A 17,316-nucleotide genomic window follows, 5' to 3' on the forward strand; every position below is an offset into this window, starting at 1 on the left:
AGAACTATTATGTTTGTCTTCACTTTAAAGGAAGTTAGCCCTTGGAAAAATAGAATAACACCCACAGGTTAAACTATCTTGAATAATGAAAGAAAGACGAAGAAGAAAATGTAATGAGCATTTGGAAAAGGAAGAACAAACAACTGGGATTTTGGCAGTAGACTAAAAGGAGATGACGTAAAGAAATGGGATTAAGCTAGACAGAGTCTTGGGTTATTGAACTTGGATTAATTTACATATATAGGGCCAATGTTAGAGTTGAAGGAAGATACGTGGATGCTGGATAATAACAGTAGATTGTAAATCTGAGGCAAGAACAGAAATGACAGACTGGAAAATAGTAATGGTAAGATAATATAATGCAATATTAGATCTGAGAATATGATACACTATAAAATTAAAAGTAGCATGGAGTATATAACTAAGAAAAATTAGATGACCAGTGGAGGCAAATATGTCTTATACCATGGTATATAACTAATTTAAAAAAATATATTGTATAGATATGGGGCTGGATTCAATAAAGCCTACAAGGTGTGCTAAAACTGTGTACATGTAATTCCATGGCACACACATGAGATTGTGCTGTTTTGTATTCAGTAAGAAGTTGTACATACTGTGAAAAGCTGTGCAAGCATGGTAAACATTGTGGCAAGCTAATTGCTGGATAAGCAGCTGAACTGAATGCTATTCAACCAATCAGCTATTCAATCACCTATAAAGCAATCGTGAAGACTCAGTGCAGGTTTTGCCTGCAAATTCCAAAATCTACTGGAATACAGCCATGGAAAATAGTCTATAATGAAAGAATGTTAGGGGCTGCTGTTGCTTTTTTATATATATATATGTGTGCATGTGCAACAGGCCCAACTCTATGCTGCTGCTGCTGCTGCTAGTAGACTTCAGCCAGGAAGGAAAAGGGTGTTTAGACCCCATTTAACTTTTCTTGGTCTGCATGAGGTGGAAATTTTAGAGTGCTACAGGGTGAATAGAGACACACTACAGGAACTCTACAACCTCTGTCATCCTCAACTGAGAGCAAGGGCAAACCGAGGGAGACTGACACTTGTGGAGACTACAGTATGTGTAGCATCTAAAATATTAGCTACAGGAACCTTCCAGAGATGAACAGGGAATATGCTTGGGGTGTCACAAGCAACAGCATCCAGGATCCAACATCAGTTCCTGAATGCTATACTACTACATGCCAGTGGCTGCATACATTTTCCCCATACACCTGAGAACAGAGCTGCATTTATGCAGGATTTCTACCCTGTAGCATGCTTCCCTGAAGTCTTGTTTATCACAGAATACATGTACATTGAAATCTAAGCACCACCGGGGGAACAGGGAACGGTGTACATACACAGAAAGGGCAGCCACTCCATTAACTGCAAGGTCATGTGTAATGCTAAAGGAATCATCCTGAATGTATGTGTTGGCAACCCAGGCAGTTACCACAATTCTACTATCTGGCACAACTCTCAACTCTATCAGAGGCTTTCTAGAGGTGATATCCGACAATGTCATTTACTGAGGTATGCAGGTTATGTAGTGAAGCCATGGTTGATGACACCCATCAAAAATGCGTACAAACCCACTGAAGAATGCTGTAATGAGGCACTTGCTTAAACAAGAAATATCATATATTATGTGTTTGTGCTGCTGAAGTCATGGTCCTGGTGCTTAGATACATCCTGGGGAACCCTGCAGTACAATCCCTATACTTGTATTGCAATTTTCACCATCTGAGTCACCTTCACAATATTATTCTGAGAATACAGCATCAGCAAGAACAGCATGGGGTAGATGCATTCATCCCATCACTACTAGCAAGGTCACCACAGCCACACAAAGGTGATTAGTCATAGGGGGAGCCACCAACTGCTGTGGGTGTCAGCAGATGTAGGCATGCACAATATGCCCGCATAATGCCAAGAGGCAACATATAGCACACACACTCACCACCTAAGAGGAAAAAAAAAACTTCAGCCTGCACATAAATACAGTAACATTGATGCCAGGCAATACTCACAACCTAGCTGTGTACTGCTAGCATCACACACAGTCACCGACTATCAAGCTAAGTATGGAACCTGGAATAGGAAAATAAACTGGTAAGAACACAAATGAATGGCAGATCCTTGAATACTGTTACTCACTAATGTAACTAAGTAGAAAGTGGGTGATTTTTACAGCAATGTCATCCATATGGATAGTAATGACTAATGTCAGTATAGATGTGTTCTTTATCAACTAATAGACCTCATGCATCAAAGATTCACACAGAACAAAAACCTGTAAGAAACCAGTACCATTTCCCAAAGATAATCACAAATACATATATACTAAGCACTTAGTTCGTTACGCACCCTGGGCATCAGACAAAAGACTTATGTATCCTTGAATCCAAAAGATAAAAAATCAAGGATATGGCACAGTTATCATTATTTGTAAAGGCTGTGATTGGGGGTGGTGGGGGGGGGGGGCGGAGAACAAAGCTGACACAAAAGGTAGTGAGTGTGTTTGAGTAAAAAAAAACAGGTAGGCAGAAATCCGGATAAGGTATCAAATGGACACTGAGACCGAATGAGTTGTAGGGCTCATGACTGACCCATGTAACTGTTGTATATGTGTGTGTGTGTGTGTGTGTGTGTGTGTGTGTGTGTGTGTGTGTGTGTGTGTGTGTCAGTATGTGCACTAAAGGTGAAAAGTGTGTGTGAATGTCTGCAAGAACACAGCCAAGCTCTGTGCTAGGTCTATGTCCTAGTATGCCAGATAGATATGAGCCATGCATGGCAAGGGTAACAGTTCATCAGCATCACCCCTGACTGTGAGACCTAGCTCTGTCAGGAGTAGCCCTGGCACATCCATATCCATGGTTAGATGCCTTGCTGCTACCTGAATGTGACTGATGTCTGCTGGATGAGCTCTCCTCATGAGTACACCCAGGACCATGACCCCATGGATTACCACATCTCGGTGTGGACACCTCAATCACTCATGGAGCAGTGGAAGTAGTGCCACTATGGGAGTGTGATCAGGTACAGCCACGTTGGCTGACATCAGATAATGATGCTGTGACCTATGTCCATGTGGTTGCAGTCCCCATCCCAGCAGAGGATCCAACAAAGACACTGTCTGTTAGATCATGTCATTCATCCAATCCATTGAATTGACCACACTGTGAAAGCAGTCATGCCTGTCAGCCTATGCCACACATACAATCCTAAGCATGTCCTTGGAGGCCCTATTGGAACATGCCTATGCCTTCATAATGACCCTAAACATACATCGAGTGGCATGTAAAGACACAGCAGGATCAGGTAGAGGGTGGACAGCAGGCCTCCTCCAAGCACCCCTAACAACCATTCTATGGGACACCTCTCCCACACTTTTGCTATGGCTTAGAGTCAACCAGCACTGAAGCTGCAGTAACCACACTAATCTTATCAAGTGTGTCACCCTCCATCTGTTTAATATCTGAGGGCATACTGGAATAGGTATGCATAGGCCTACTGGCTGTGTCTGATGGAAGTACAGGGGATGGCTGAATGTTAACCTCAGTGTTAGATTCAACCTCTACACCCCCTGATTGTGCCTGTGTTTGGTCACCATCATCATCAGAGTCTGCCAATACTCTGCCATCAAGTGGCAAGAGTCTTACACTTCCACTATCATGATCACCTGTAAAAATAAGCAACAAACACAGGAATGAAATTAGTACTTACACTAAAATGTAATAATTATGATCACAAACTAACACTGGTGCCACTATCACAGATGATACAGTAATAAACACACTCATGGCACCCACTTCGCACATACAGATAAATGCATATTTCTGACAAATGATAATCAATAATCAAATAAAAATCTTTGCTTTACCATATGCAGATGACTCCATACTTTCTAGGGAGGATGGTTCTGGAAGAACTGAAGCAAGGTAAGGGTGCAGTCATCACAACTGCAATAACACACAAATGGTACTTGACTGCCCACCCCTAAAACAACAGGCAAATAGTCTGTACAAACCAAGGAATACCACATTAGTCAATTGTTATAAATGCTTTCAACAAAATTCTCACTTAATTTGTATAAATTTACAACAGAAAAATCTATTTTATATGATTGCCAGTCACCTCTCACTGTACCCAGTACTCCACTGGGCATTTCTGTTGGCCATCTTAGAAGCTTAACACCCCTGTGTCATTTACAATATTGTACTGAAGTAACACAGAAGATTGTAAGATAAACAGTTTTAATAATAACACTTGTGATGAAAGTTAATAAGGGCTCTCTATCTGAAAAAGTAAAATGCCTGACAAAAAAGCCTAAGCCAACATTGGACTTTATAAGAAGTGTATACAGATAAAAGTTCTATTTTTTAATGCATATGTATAAATATTTCATTTGAACATGTTAACAAATCTAGCATGTACTTGAAAAATGCAATCATACCTTAGCAATCTCAGAAGGCTTCTGTGCAGATAAATACAAATGAATATCAATCTTCTGTGTTCTCCACACACACAATTTTCCTCATCTTTGAATTACCTAGCTACATGGTTACCTTTGTATAGTGTAGCTTCAGGCCTCTGAGCATGGTGAAGATGCAAATGAGGTGTGAACTCATTAGAATTGCTGAATGCCAAACTTTTGACTTCATGTAGCACGTGTAAACAGTGTAGGCACTACCTCAGTGTTAGCTGCTAAAGTATTGCAACTGTGAATGATTAGTGGTAGGGAGAAGGAAGACACAACAGCAATTCAGACTACCTTACCTGAAGTGGGTGCGTCACCTAGGATATACTTACAAAGTGTAGAAGTAACTATAGCAAGCTTTTAAATGGAAGTAAACAGCACACATTTCTCATTTTTGTTCTCTAATATCAAAACTCTCCTGCCTTTGTTGAAAACTGTATTCTACTGTCATGTAATTATATCATACATTTTAATAAGAATGATACAAATTGCCCTATAGACTGCATGTCTGAGAGTACAGTACATATAAGGGAAGAATGAATACAATACAAAGAGAAAGAGCTGCATTTGTGCAAGCAATATTCATAACTGCTTGTGTGATCACTCATTGCATTTAATACATAAGCAACATATGTACAAATAAGTGCGAGAGTACGAGTGTATATGTTTTCTTAATGCTGTGGAAGAAATGGGACTTGCCTGTATGCACAATGATTTGCATTACCACTTTAAAGCTGATTCTGTGGCAAAGAGAGAAAAGACACCCCAGTGTGTTTTTAAGTTTCACTAGTCCAAAAGTTCAAATCCAGACTTGTGTAAAAATTTGTAAGGTATGTTAAAAAGTATTTGTAATGCTATTTACATTTCCTTTTTTAAAAAAATTAAATATATTAATATTTATATGATGCATTGCTTAGAGCAAATGCAGTAAAATGGCTAAATAATTTAAAATTAATGCAAGTTGATTCTATGATAAAACAGCATGAATTACAGCTGTGAGTCTAGTGTGTGTGCAGCACATCATGACTCACACAGCACATAGTTTATGTAGATCAAGTTACAAGTTCCACCTTTATCTTTTAGTTGAGAAAACGTGATAAACATTTTTTACAATAATAACTTAGAGGTGATTTCTGCTTGACTTACAAAGCCATGTCTGACCCAGCTCTGTTAGAAATGCTCCATCTAAAGAAATCCCCATCCCTCAACACCACATGCTCCAGAGACCTCAACCGCATTACCACAATCAACAGAATGTGCTGGAGGGACAGGTTCATAACCTAGGGACTGCCCATGCTATGGAATAGATTTCCCATACACGTCAAACAGAGCACCTCACTGGCCCTCTTCAAGAAAAATCTTGATGAGTGGATGGGAAATAGAAAATTAATCTTGGGGATCACTCCAGTGGCTGCACTCGATAGAGGCACTGGGAACTAAGTTCGGGTGGTACGATGCCAGGGTAATCTTATGGGCTAGGCTTGTAAAGGCTCCAGGGCCATTAGCCTAGTACACACCATTGAACCTATGAACCTATAATGCATGTTGAGCTTTGTCTATGTCATTTGTGCATTGCTTGCTGCTGCGCAAACATGGTGTAATGGCTCAGACAACAAGCAGACATTGTCAATTTCATAAAAGATACATTAATACATCATTTGTCTTCCATCATGCAAACATGCTAAGTGGATTTCTGCTATGGTCAAAAAGCTTCCACAGCACCGGCAGGTCCAGAACAGTTGCATACAATAGGCAGACTATTGTCAATTTCAGAAAGGACACATTATTGCATCTTTTGCTTTTGATCATGCAAACACACTTAGTAGCAATGCTCGGCAGGCAGCAAGCTTCCACAATACCTGCAGTTCCAGGACAACTGCAGACAACAAGCAGATATTGTCAATTTCAAAAAGGAAATATTGTATCATGTGCAGTTTTCCAATGCTTAAACACACTCAGCAACATTGCGGGCCAGTCAGCACACATACACAGTAATGAATGTGAAAATATATAGCTGCTGCCTGGTTATTCCTGTGGCAGCAGGTGTAAGTTAATTGTTACAATACATGTGAGCCAGGGTTCTAATACAGCAAAATCAAAAGTTTTATTAATTCTGTTTCACTTTACTTTATATAAAAATTCAGAATAGAAAAATAATTAGACATACAATGACTATGTCTAGCAGGTGCATTGAGCATACACAGGATATCAAATATATTAAACATCTAACTGTGGTTAGTAGAATTATGGTTCTACAATTAAACATTTATTTTCTGAACTTTTATGTCACATACCTAACATGGTTAAATATTCAACTGTTTAATCTATATGTATAACTAATGTGCAGGTCTGACAAACAAGGCTTTTGTTGCAATGAGCACTCTGTACAGTAATGACTGTAAAATTTACACTTGTTGCCCAACCTTCTGAGTGGCTATTGGTGTGAGTTAATGCCCACAATACAGGTAACCCAGGGGTCCAATCTAGCAAGCTCCAAATTTTATTAATGCTTGTCCACTCAATTTTAAAAACTAAAGAACAATCTAAAGAAAATTATAAATCAATAACTATGTATGTAACTGGAGATTATATAAATTATATGTGTGACTGAGGGTATACTGACAATTAAGTTTCTGTACGTAAAAGTGTCTTTTCTGGCTTGGGATAGACTTCATACTTCAGTGATAGTCATATACACATTAATTTATAAACCAGGACCTTGTCAGGTCACACACACACATGGTTAACCACTCAGTCTTTCATGTGTCAATAAAATTAATTTGCATGAGCACATCTGAAAAGCACTTCTTCTGTAGCAGGGATAAAAATAAAGACCTGTGTGGAAGAACATGCTTTGTCTATTTTACATCTGTTTGAATCCAGCATTGTACAAATTACTTTTATCAAAGTGTCCAGCCACACAAAAAATGTGACAGATCATAAAATCATAAAATATATACACTTCAATACGTCTGAAAACTTACATTTTTAAAGATGTACCGCAGTAGCTAACCCATAAACTAATACCATCTGTCACATTATCCTTTCTAAATCATCCACTGCTTTCCTCTCTGTTTGGCAATTTTGCTCTCTGCTTGACATCGTGTAAATGAGGTTGGCATGGTTGTTCAGGTTTGCACACTAGCCTTAATATCAATAACATGCAATTGGTGGAAAAACACTTTAACTGTTCCTGTATGAGCTGTGTGGACATGGCAGGAGCAAGGAGGGAAGGAAGGTGCCCAATTTAGTGCTCAAGGATGGGATGTTGAGAATTCCAGAATATTTATGGGTCCTGTAAAGTGCCGCAGCTGTAGGCTATTGCAGGCGATTATACCAGATCTCAATATAAATCATAAGCTTGAAATAGTCTTGGCAAGTCTGTTTCCAGTGGGACTCGCATTCCACACACAATTCTGGCACTGCTTCAGTGACCTGAAAAGGTGCAATCAGGCACAACTCAACCAGTGCCTGGATGAGTTTAGGACTGCTGATATCCCACAGTTGTGTAAGTATACAGTGAAAGATACTTTAAATTATATAGAGAGCTGGGTGTATCCATGACTGGTAGGCATAATGATCTTCTCGTTTTCTCCCTATTTTCTTTTACAGCCACCCAGGAGATAGCAGTTGACAGATTCTGAACATTTAGAAAGACTTATAAAAGCAAGAGGTATGTATGCATCACAAAATAATATTATTTTATCAAACACATTGCTCTTCTATACATTACTAGAAAATTAAGCATGCATATGTTAACTGCAAAATCAAGCAGACATGCTGCATTCTGTAGCTAAAGCCAACTGTAGGAGTCAATTGTAATAATGTATTCAGATGCTGTGGGGTCAAATCCCACAGATAAAAAATATATCATAAAATAATTTAAAAATAGTTCATAATAATTTCAACAAAATTAGCATACATGCCATGCTATTAACTTAATCTGTATTATTTGATAAAGCATATTTACAATATTTGCATATTGTAAAGATTACTTGGAGCAATCATCAGTCATAGTTTGCAGTTGTTGAAAAGTGTATTTAATGTAACAGTAAATGTATTGTTTATTTTGTACTAATTTAACGTATATGACATATGATGGTTCCAATTATCTTTTTCTTTTGTTTCTTATCCCCACCTGTTATCTCACTTTTTATTTTTATGTGTGTGGTCACAATATTCCGAAGTCATCAATTTCTGACAACTGGCAAAATTATTCCCAGCAGAGGGAGGTAGACCATCTAGGGCAGCTCAGCCTGCCACCCCTCCAATGGCTGCCACACCAGGGACCAGCATATCTGGGACACAACCAGGCTGTATTGCCTCTGCAGATCCTGCACTCCCTGGGCTTTAAAATTCAGGTAGCATTACCCCAGAAGCTGGTGCAGTGGTACCCTCCAGGAGTATTGACGGATGTGGGGAATTTGTTACCAGCCAGGAGATGCAAGGCATGCTGCGTGAGGCTGTGGAAAGTACAACTGGTGCACACCTCAGCGAAATGGAAAAAATGCTCAATGGAATGCTGGCCAAAAGAAAACTTTAAGCACTCCAAAAACAAGTGACAGTTTTGAGAATGAGGACTAGAGTCTAACTGTCCCCATACTTGATGGGCATCTGATGTCCCCTCCCTATCCCAAATGACAATGTTCCCCAACCTTCTATGTCTTGCTTGTTATGTTTGTCTGCAGCTGCTTCCTCACCTATCCTACTTACCTGACTCTGACACACCTACGTCCTTTAAACAACATTCCTGTCTTACTGAAATAAAATTGCAAAAATGGGCACCTGTCCCTCTCAAAAATATATCATCCCATATATAGCTCTTCACTTCACACTTGTGTCTTCTCTACACTCTTTATTTGTTCCAATTGGTTATACAATATTACTGCATTGTTGTCACCCATCTTTGTTGAGGTGACAGTCCAAATTCATCCAATATTCTATCCATGTTCATTTTACACTGTTGAAGAAGTGGATAGCTATGGTTCTTTCCTAATTCCATCCTGCACATTCCTGTATTGTTTCCCTTTGTTTTTCCCTTTGCTTGCTCCCCATTTCATCACTTTCTATCTACCTAATTTTCATACCTTTAATCTGATCAAAAACAAAATCAAACACCACACACATGGCAGAAATACCCCCTAATAAAGCATTTCACTTTTTGTCCTCTGCATTTGCACTGAGGTTGGCATCACACATCACTGCTGAGTGATGGTGTATGGCTCTTCACATCCTATGGCAAGGTTTAGCTACCTCTGCACAATGCTGCTTAATCTCACTGTGCTAAAGGAACACACAGTTAAAGCATAAGAAAGGCACTCATTAAATATCTGCTATAATATTTATTGGAACTGATGAATGGACACATATGCCAGTCCATACGTGTACTTTTGACATAAATCTAGTAGTGTTCATTTTTATACAGTACTTTACTATAGTCATTCGCTCTCATATTTGCAAAAATCATCACAGGTAATTAAGTAATGACATCCTGAATACATATGTAAAAGAATTAACTAGATTGAGCTGGATTCGAACCCTGTATTATCTGTGCTCAAAATAAGAGCTTACTTCTGGTACACCTGCTGCCACAGATATAGTTAGGAAGTAGGTGGTTTTCTTCCACTTAGTACTGTCCAAAGTGCTGACTGCCATACTACTCCACTTAGCTTACCTGCATGGATGAAGACAAATCAGTAGAACTGTTTCTATGTTTCTCAATGAAGCAGAGACCTGCGTTTGCTCATTGTTTAACTCAGCATAAGTGGGGAAAGCAGTAAAAATAGTTTCTAATTTCATAAAATGTATGATGCAGCATTTAGGGCGGCTGCGGTGGTGCAGTGGTTAGAGTTGCCACCTGACAGCAAAAGGTTCTCTGGTTCAATCCTCGGCTTGGGTTCCTTCTGTGCAGAGTCTGCATGTCCTCCCTATGGTCACATGGGTTTCCTACAGGTGCTCCAATTTCCTCCCACATCCCAAAGACATGCTGTAGGTGGATTGGGCACTCTAAATTGGCCCTAGTTGTGAATGCATGCATGTGTGTGCCTTTGGTGGAAGATTGAGTGCCTGGCAACTCAACACCATAAAATTGCCAATCATGAGCGGACAGATGATCCACTGTGACAACCCCTAACTGTGAATAAGCTGAAAGAAGAAGTATGATGCAGCATTTACAATATAAACTATATTATGAACATCATAGTATCTGTTTTCTATTTCTACCACAGACAATATGGGTAAGTACTTCTAAAGTTCATTTAGTAGTCATTAAATGTGTATTTCCTTCATGCAAACTTTTTGCCATCAATCATGCAAACAAGCTGTTTGGCAGTGTGCTATGGAAAGAGCTAATTAGCATATATTACATATGTTTATTGCCCAATTAGCCTTCATCCCATTCAAGTCCATGTAAAAACACATTTTTCTGACTGAACGCATATTTATACTGAGTTGTGTGTGCCCTGCACCCATGCACTTTAAAATAGGTATGTCAGTCTTCTTCTTCTCTTTCAGCTGTTCCCGTTCGGGTTCACCACAGTGGATCATCTGTTTCCATTTCTTCCTGTCCTCTGCATCTTGCTCTGTCACACCAACCACATGCATGTCCTCTCTCATCACATCCATAAACCTTATCTTAGGTCTTCCTCTTTTCCTCTTACCTGGCAGCTCCATTCTTAGCATCCTTTTCCCAATATACCCAGCATCCCTCCACAGCACATGTCCAAACTAAAGCAATCTCGCATCTCTGACTTTGTCTCCAAACCATCCAACCTGAGCTGACCCTCTAATATACTGATTCCTAATCCTGTCCATCCTTGTCACACCCCGTGCAAATCTTAACACCTTTAACTCTGCCACTTTCAGCTCTGACTCCTGCCTTTTTGTCAATGCCACCGTCTCCAACCCATACAACATAGCTGGTCTCACTACCCTCTTGTAGGCCTTCCCTTTCACTCTTAGGGGTACCCGTCTGTCACAAATCACTCCTAACACTCCTCTCCACCCATTCCAGCCTGCCTGTACTCTCTTCTTCCCCTCTCTTTCACAATCACCATTACTCTGAACTGTTGATCCCAAGTACTTAAACTCATCCACCTTCACCAACTCTACTCCCTGCATCCTCACCATTCCTCTATACTCCCTCTCATTCACACACATATATTCTGTCTTAGTCCTGCTGACCTTCATTCCTCTCCTCTCTAGAGCATATGTCCACCTTTTCAGGGTCTCCTCAACCTGGTCCCTACTCTCACTACAGATCACAATGTCTTCTGCAAATATCATAGCCCAAGGGGCCTCCAGTCTGATCTCATCTGTCAACCTGTCCATCTCCATTGCAAATATGCCAGTACTAGTTCCCAAATGTGAACTACACTACAGGAATAGATAGCACAACTGCATTATTTCATCATCTAAATCTTTATACTGAAAATAGACATTTAGATTGTCTTATACATGCATTAATGTGGACAACAATTCTTCACAAATATTAATACTGTACATACACAGTTGTATTCATATTGATTACAAAAACATTTGTGTCTGTATGTGACAATAAGTGTGTAATGCACACAGCATACTGAGAAACAGCTGCATATGTCTCAGTTCTGCTACATGCATTCCTGACAGCTTTTTGCATCTAGTTTCAGAAGCTTTTAAAGTCAACCTGCACATAGGAATCTCAATAGAAAATACAAAGTCCACACTTTGCATGCCACTTTCATAACATGATATGTTACCCAGATCATATAATAATAATGGTATTAGATATAAAGACCACAATGACAATGCAAAACCATGCTTCAGGGGTGTTACAATCATTTACCACTGTGTTTTGAAGATGGGAATGAAAAACCTATATGTGTATTAAATTACCACAGCAGCCACATTATGTGTGTTTCTATATATATGTGTAAGTGTAAGTGCGTAGTCAGAGGGACATTAGTCTACATCCTACTACTGTCAATGCAGTCACATGCGGAGCTAATATCTTGACAGTTGTACATGCCTACCTCGCCATTTCATGCAGGCCTCCCAACATCTTCTTGCAAACATCCAGTGAGGATGTCATCCACTATAAATTATCCAGCAGAAATGTAAAAATCAGACTTGTGTCATGGCACATTTATTAAGTACTGGGTTTTCTAGCTAGTGTAACTAGTTAGGTAGGTGTTCTAATACCACTGAAGTCAGCTGATACCTGTGTGTGTGTGTGTGTGTGTGTGTGTGTGTGTGTGTGTGTGTGTGTGTGTGTGTGTGTGTGTGTGTGTGTGTGTGTGTGTGTGTGTGTGTGTGTGTGTGTGTGTGTGTGTGTGTGTGTGTGTGTGTGTGTGTGTGTGTGTGTGTGTGTCTGTGTGTGTGTGTCTGTGTGTATGGGTGTGTCTGTGTAGTCAGAACAGCATGAGTATGCATCCTACTGTCAGCAATCCAGTCCCATGGAAAACAAATAATTTGTCAGTATTACATGCCTACACAACCCTTTCATACAAGCTTACCAATGTCTTCTGACAAGCCTATACTGGTGATGTAATCAGCTGTAAGGGGTTGTTTGACACTATAGCAGCCAGACTTGTACTGTGTACTGTAAATAGTTAGGTAGGCATTCTAGTCTCACTGCAGTCAACTGGTGTCTGTGTGTGTTTATGTTCAGTTACTTCACATTCAAGAGACCATTTTAGAACAGCATGTGAGACACTCCTACTACCATCTTCTTCTCAGCAGAAACTGCTGATGTTATCAGATATAAAGTGTTGTCTGACACTACAAAATACAGGCTTGCACTATGGCACTTGCATTAAGTGCTGTGGTCATTAGATCTTTATGTAGGGGTTCTAGTATCACTGTGGTCAGCTGGTGTGTGTTGGTGTTCAGTTACTTCACATTCAAGAGACTATTTTAAAACAGCATGTGAGACATTCAGACTACCATCTTCTTCTCCACAGACACTGCTGATGTCATCAGCTATAGAGTGTTTTCTGAGACAAAAAAGCCAGACTTGTGCTGTGGTTCTTGATTTAAGTAGTGTGTTCTGTAGATAGTTAGATAGCTGCTCTAGTCTCACTGAGGACAACTGGTGTGTGTGTGTGTGTGTGTGTGTGTGTGTGTGTGTGTGTGTGTGTGTGTGTGTGTGTCTATGTATGTGCTCATTCAAAAAACTGTATGTTACAATTTTAGAATGGCATGTGCGTCCACAGTTATGTCAGTCACTCCTCCGAACATCTTATTGTAACAGACACTAATGATGTTATCCTGTATAAAGTCAAACTTGTGCTGTGGCAGTAATGTTAAGTACTGTCTTCTCCAGCTTCTGTAACTAGATATTTAGGGGTTCTAATCTGACAGCAGGGAACTTGAGTGTGCATTTATTCAGATAATGTTTTTGAGACATTTGTACACCAAGATGTGACTCCACATCCATGTCAGACACTCATCCCTACATGTTCTTCTCATCATACAATGATGCTAACATATTCCATAAAGTGTAAAGTGTCAGTGTTAAAGTCAGACATATGTGGTGGTACTACTGTTACATTGAATGGAATTCAGCTTATATACCCACACTGATATAATATTCAAATCAGATCCAGTCTACTGCTGTGTGTGTGTGGTTGGTGGTACATGACTGCCATTCTATGATCTTATGAATCATTTCTTATTTTATATCACTTGGGAAATCCTTTAACATAGCCCCATGTATCCAACATCCCCTTTTTCCCTCTGGCCACATGACATCCTTCCTGCAGTGGAGGATATCTTCACATCAAAGATGCATACACACGTCATGAAGCAGAGTCCTTCTATGAGCCTCTGCAAGCCATCTCCAGACCACTGGATGTGTGATTACTAACTCTGTCCTAGGGTGCTGCACATGTCATATACGGAGAGAGGCACTATGTAATTCAGTCAAACAAATGCGCTCATACACACATAGCCTTACTGTCTTTTATCATATAGGTATAGGAAGTTTCCTTTAAATGGTATAATGTCTAGGATTTATGCGATGTTGGCCATTAGCTTAGTCATGACCTATGAACATTCCACATGCTGTCATTGACATGCTCTGTTGAGGTGTGTATGTACACAATGCCTACAAGAGTGTATTACAAACTGCAATGTGGGGTAAAGTATTAATGGCTGCTGCTGCTATTTCATTACATGCTCCTTCTATAACAATTGTAGAAATATGTCACCTGAGAACTATTGACATGGGATGAAACTATGTATATTGCTGGCTTATTAAGGCATGTGTTTTTGTTGTGGAGCAGAAACATTTTACCCAGTTCTTATTCAACCATCACATTTACACTTGCAGTATGACACAGGCGTGCATGTGTATACCTACCATCATTAAATGCTCTGTGACATACATTGATATAAATTCATAGTGACTGCATGAGCACAAAAGTCTTGTTTCATTCACGTGTCGTAATGCTGTGATATACACAGAAATATCACATGTTTTGATTTAATTGCAACCTTGTGGAATTCATCATATTTGCATTTTGTGTTGCTATTCCCTAGGATTATTGAGGTGGTAAGCAGCACCATTGTGTGACTATCAGTATTTGTGTCAGTAAATGTTCTGCATGAGCCACAGGCAACTCATTTGTAATGTGTCCTCATATGGCATCAGGCCACTCAAACACAGCTTTCAAATAAAAAAAACATATAGGCATATGTTGTGCAATTGATGTAATAACATGACATCGGTACAGTTGTATGACTATGGGAACAGTACCAGAGTGCAGCATGTAATGCATAACCAAGGATGTATCTGGAGGTGTTGTCACAAATCATTTATTTAAATAAGCATGAAATGTTAAGGGGGATACACAACTATGTGCAGAGCTGTTTGTGGATGGGCATCAGCTGTACTCAGCTGGAGAAAATAGACAATCTGCTAGCTGACAGTTCTTCTCTCACTTTATCCTCCCCCATCATCACTGGCCTTCAGCCAAAGTATACATGAAAACATTGCTCCATTTATCTTCTCAAGAAAGCAGTTCATCTGTGCACTCTCTAAGGCTAAAAACACAAAATCATTGGGCCCTGACAAAATCCCAGGTTGCCTAGAGTGAGTTAAAACCTGACCTAGCAGGCACAATTGGTTCCTTACTTCAACACAGCCTCCAGAAAACCTATATTCTTGCAGAAGGCTGTACAGCAGCAGTCATCCCTCTAAACAAGGGGCACCAAAATCTGATGCAGGAACTTATAGACTAATACTTCTGACTCTCCTCATCTATGAAGCAGACCAATGAGTCATCATGGACCTTATCAAAAAGGGCACATGTAATCTCCCAACTGTGTACCAAACTCATGTGTTATTTGTTAAGGCTACATCATGCCTGTTAAATCTGTTTTATGTCTTCAAGAAGGTCACCTAAGGCATTTATGAGTGAAATACTATCATCCTGTGTATCTTGACCTGCCCTGGCCAAGGCATTTGACACAAATCCACTCAGGTACTACAGAAGAACTGTCTCAAGTGAGCATAAACACATAAGTCACCAAGTGGGTAAACAAATGAATCACATACAGGACACATAATGTCTAAGTATGTGAAGTCATCTCTAGCTAGAGTGCAGTGACCAGGTCCGTACTCATAATTCTGTACTTGGCCCTTTCCTGTCCATTATTCAAATATCAGAAGTCAAGAGAAACTTGCATATCCTTTATCTCACTAGCTTTATGGATGACTGCAAATTGTGGACAATCACTGAATCCAAGAACAATATTGATATAATGCAGAAAGCATTAACACACACAAAGGATTGTTGCAAGAGCCATGGAGACACAGTAGATGAACAAATATCATGATTGTTTCCTTTATGAAAGCATACACACAAGATAAATACAATATAGACAGTACACCGATATGAACAGAAAAAGTGGTACATGACCTGTGTACTCAGGTAGATAGTAAGTGGAACTTCCACCAGCATATGCCCACAGTGGTGACAAATCAAGTGCATGTAGCACAACTCATGAGTATGAGCACGCCATCCACAGCAAAGGTCATTATACTCCCACTGTTCTCAGCCCTCGTTGCACCAATAATTGAGTACAATGCATCCTTTTGCATGTACATCACCACACATCTTCCAGGGATGATTTAGTCAAGTGTATCACTTTTGCAACAGTGAGCTCCTACACATCTTAGCCATACCTTGTGATGCATAACCATTAGCAGTTGACAGTGCAGAACTCCCTTCAAGGTGTTATACAGGATGCATGTGTGAAACGTGTTCCTGTGCTGCACCCAGTAAATATATGCCTCATTGACAACATTGATGAGATGGGTTACATTCTTGCAAGTGTGGGTTGTAGCATATCAGTGCTATGCAAACCTGTCAGCTAGCTGGGATTGCTCATAATTTAAACTACAGGTGTAACACTGTCCCTTTTAATACCTCAGGAAAGTGGTAATTTTTTGAGGAAGGTGTGCTTGATTAACCTTACAGATTTCTGAATATTCATTACAGTCGTACACGTGTTCATGCAGAAGATACATAATAAGTCACAATCATATATTTTATGTCAGTGGCACAGATTAATGGTGGTATTATTCTGAAATTGTGTGCATGCTTCTGTCTACTGCTCTCCATGAGTCTGCTGCTATGTGTTCTGATTGTTTGACATGTATGGTGAGATTATATTCATATTCCAGGAAATCATTTTGCACATCTTTACAATATTCATATACTCCCTATTGTATATACTGTCCTTGATACATGTCTTCTCCAGTGACCATGTCAGGACGCTTATATTACAACCAATCATTTCCATTGATATGTGACCTTGTGTGACAGTCACATAAAATATAATAAC

Source organism: Protopterus annectens, chromosome 8.part0, assembly GCF_019279795.1.
Source record: "Protopterus annectens isolate FY-2018-M chromosome 8.part0, PAN1.0, whole genome shotgun sequence".
In the NCBI taxonomy this organism is placed as follows: Eukaryota; Metazoa; Chordata; order Ceratodontiformes; family Protopteridae; genus Protopterus; species Protopterus annectens.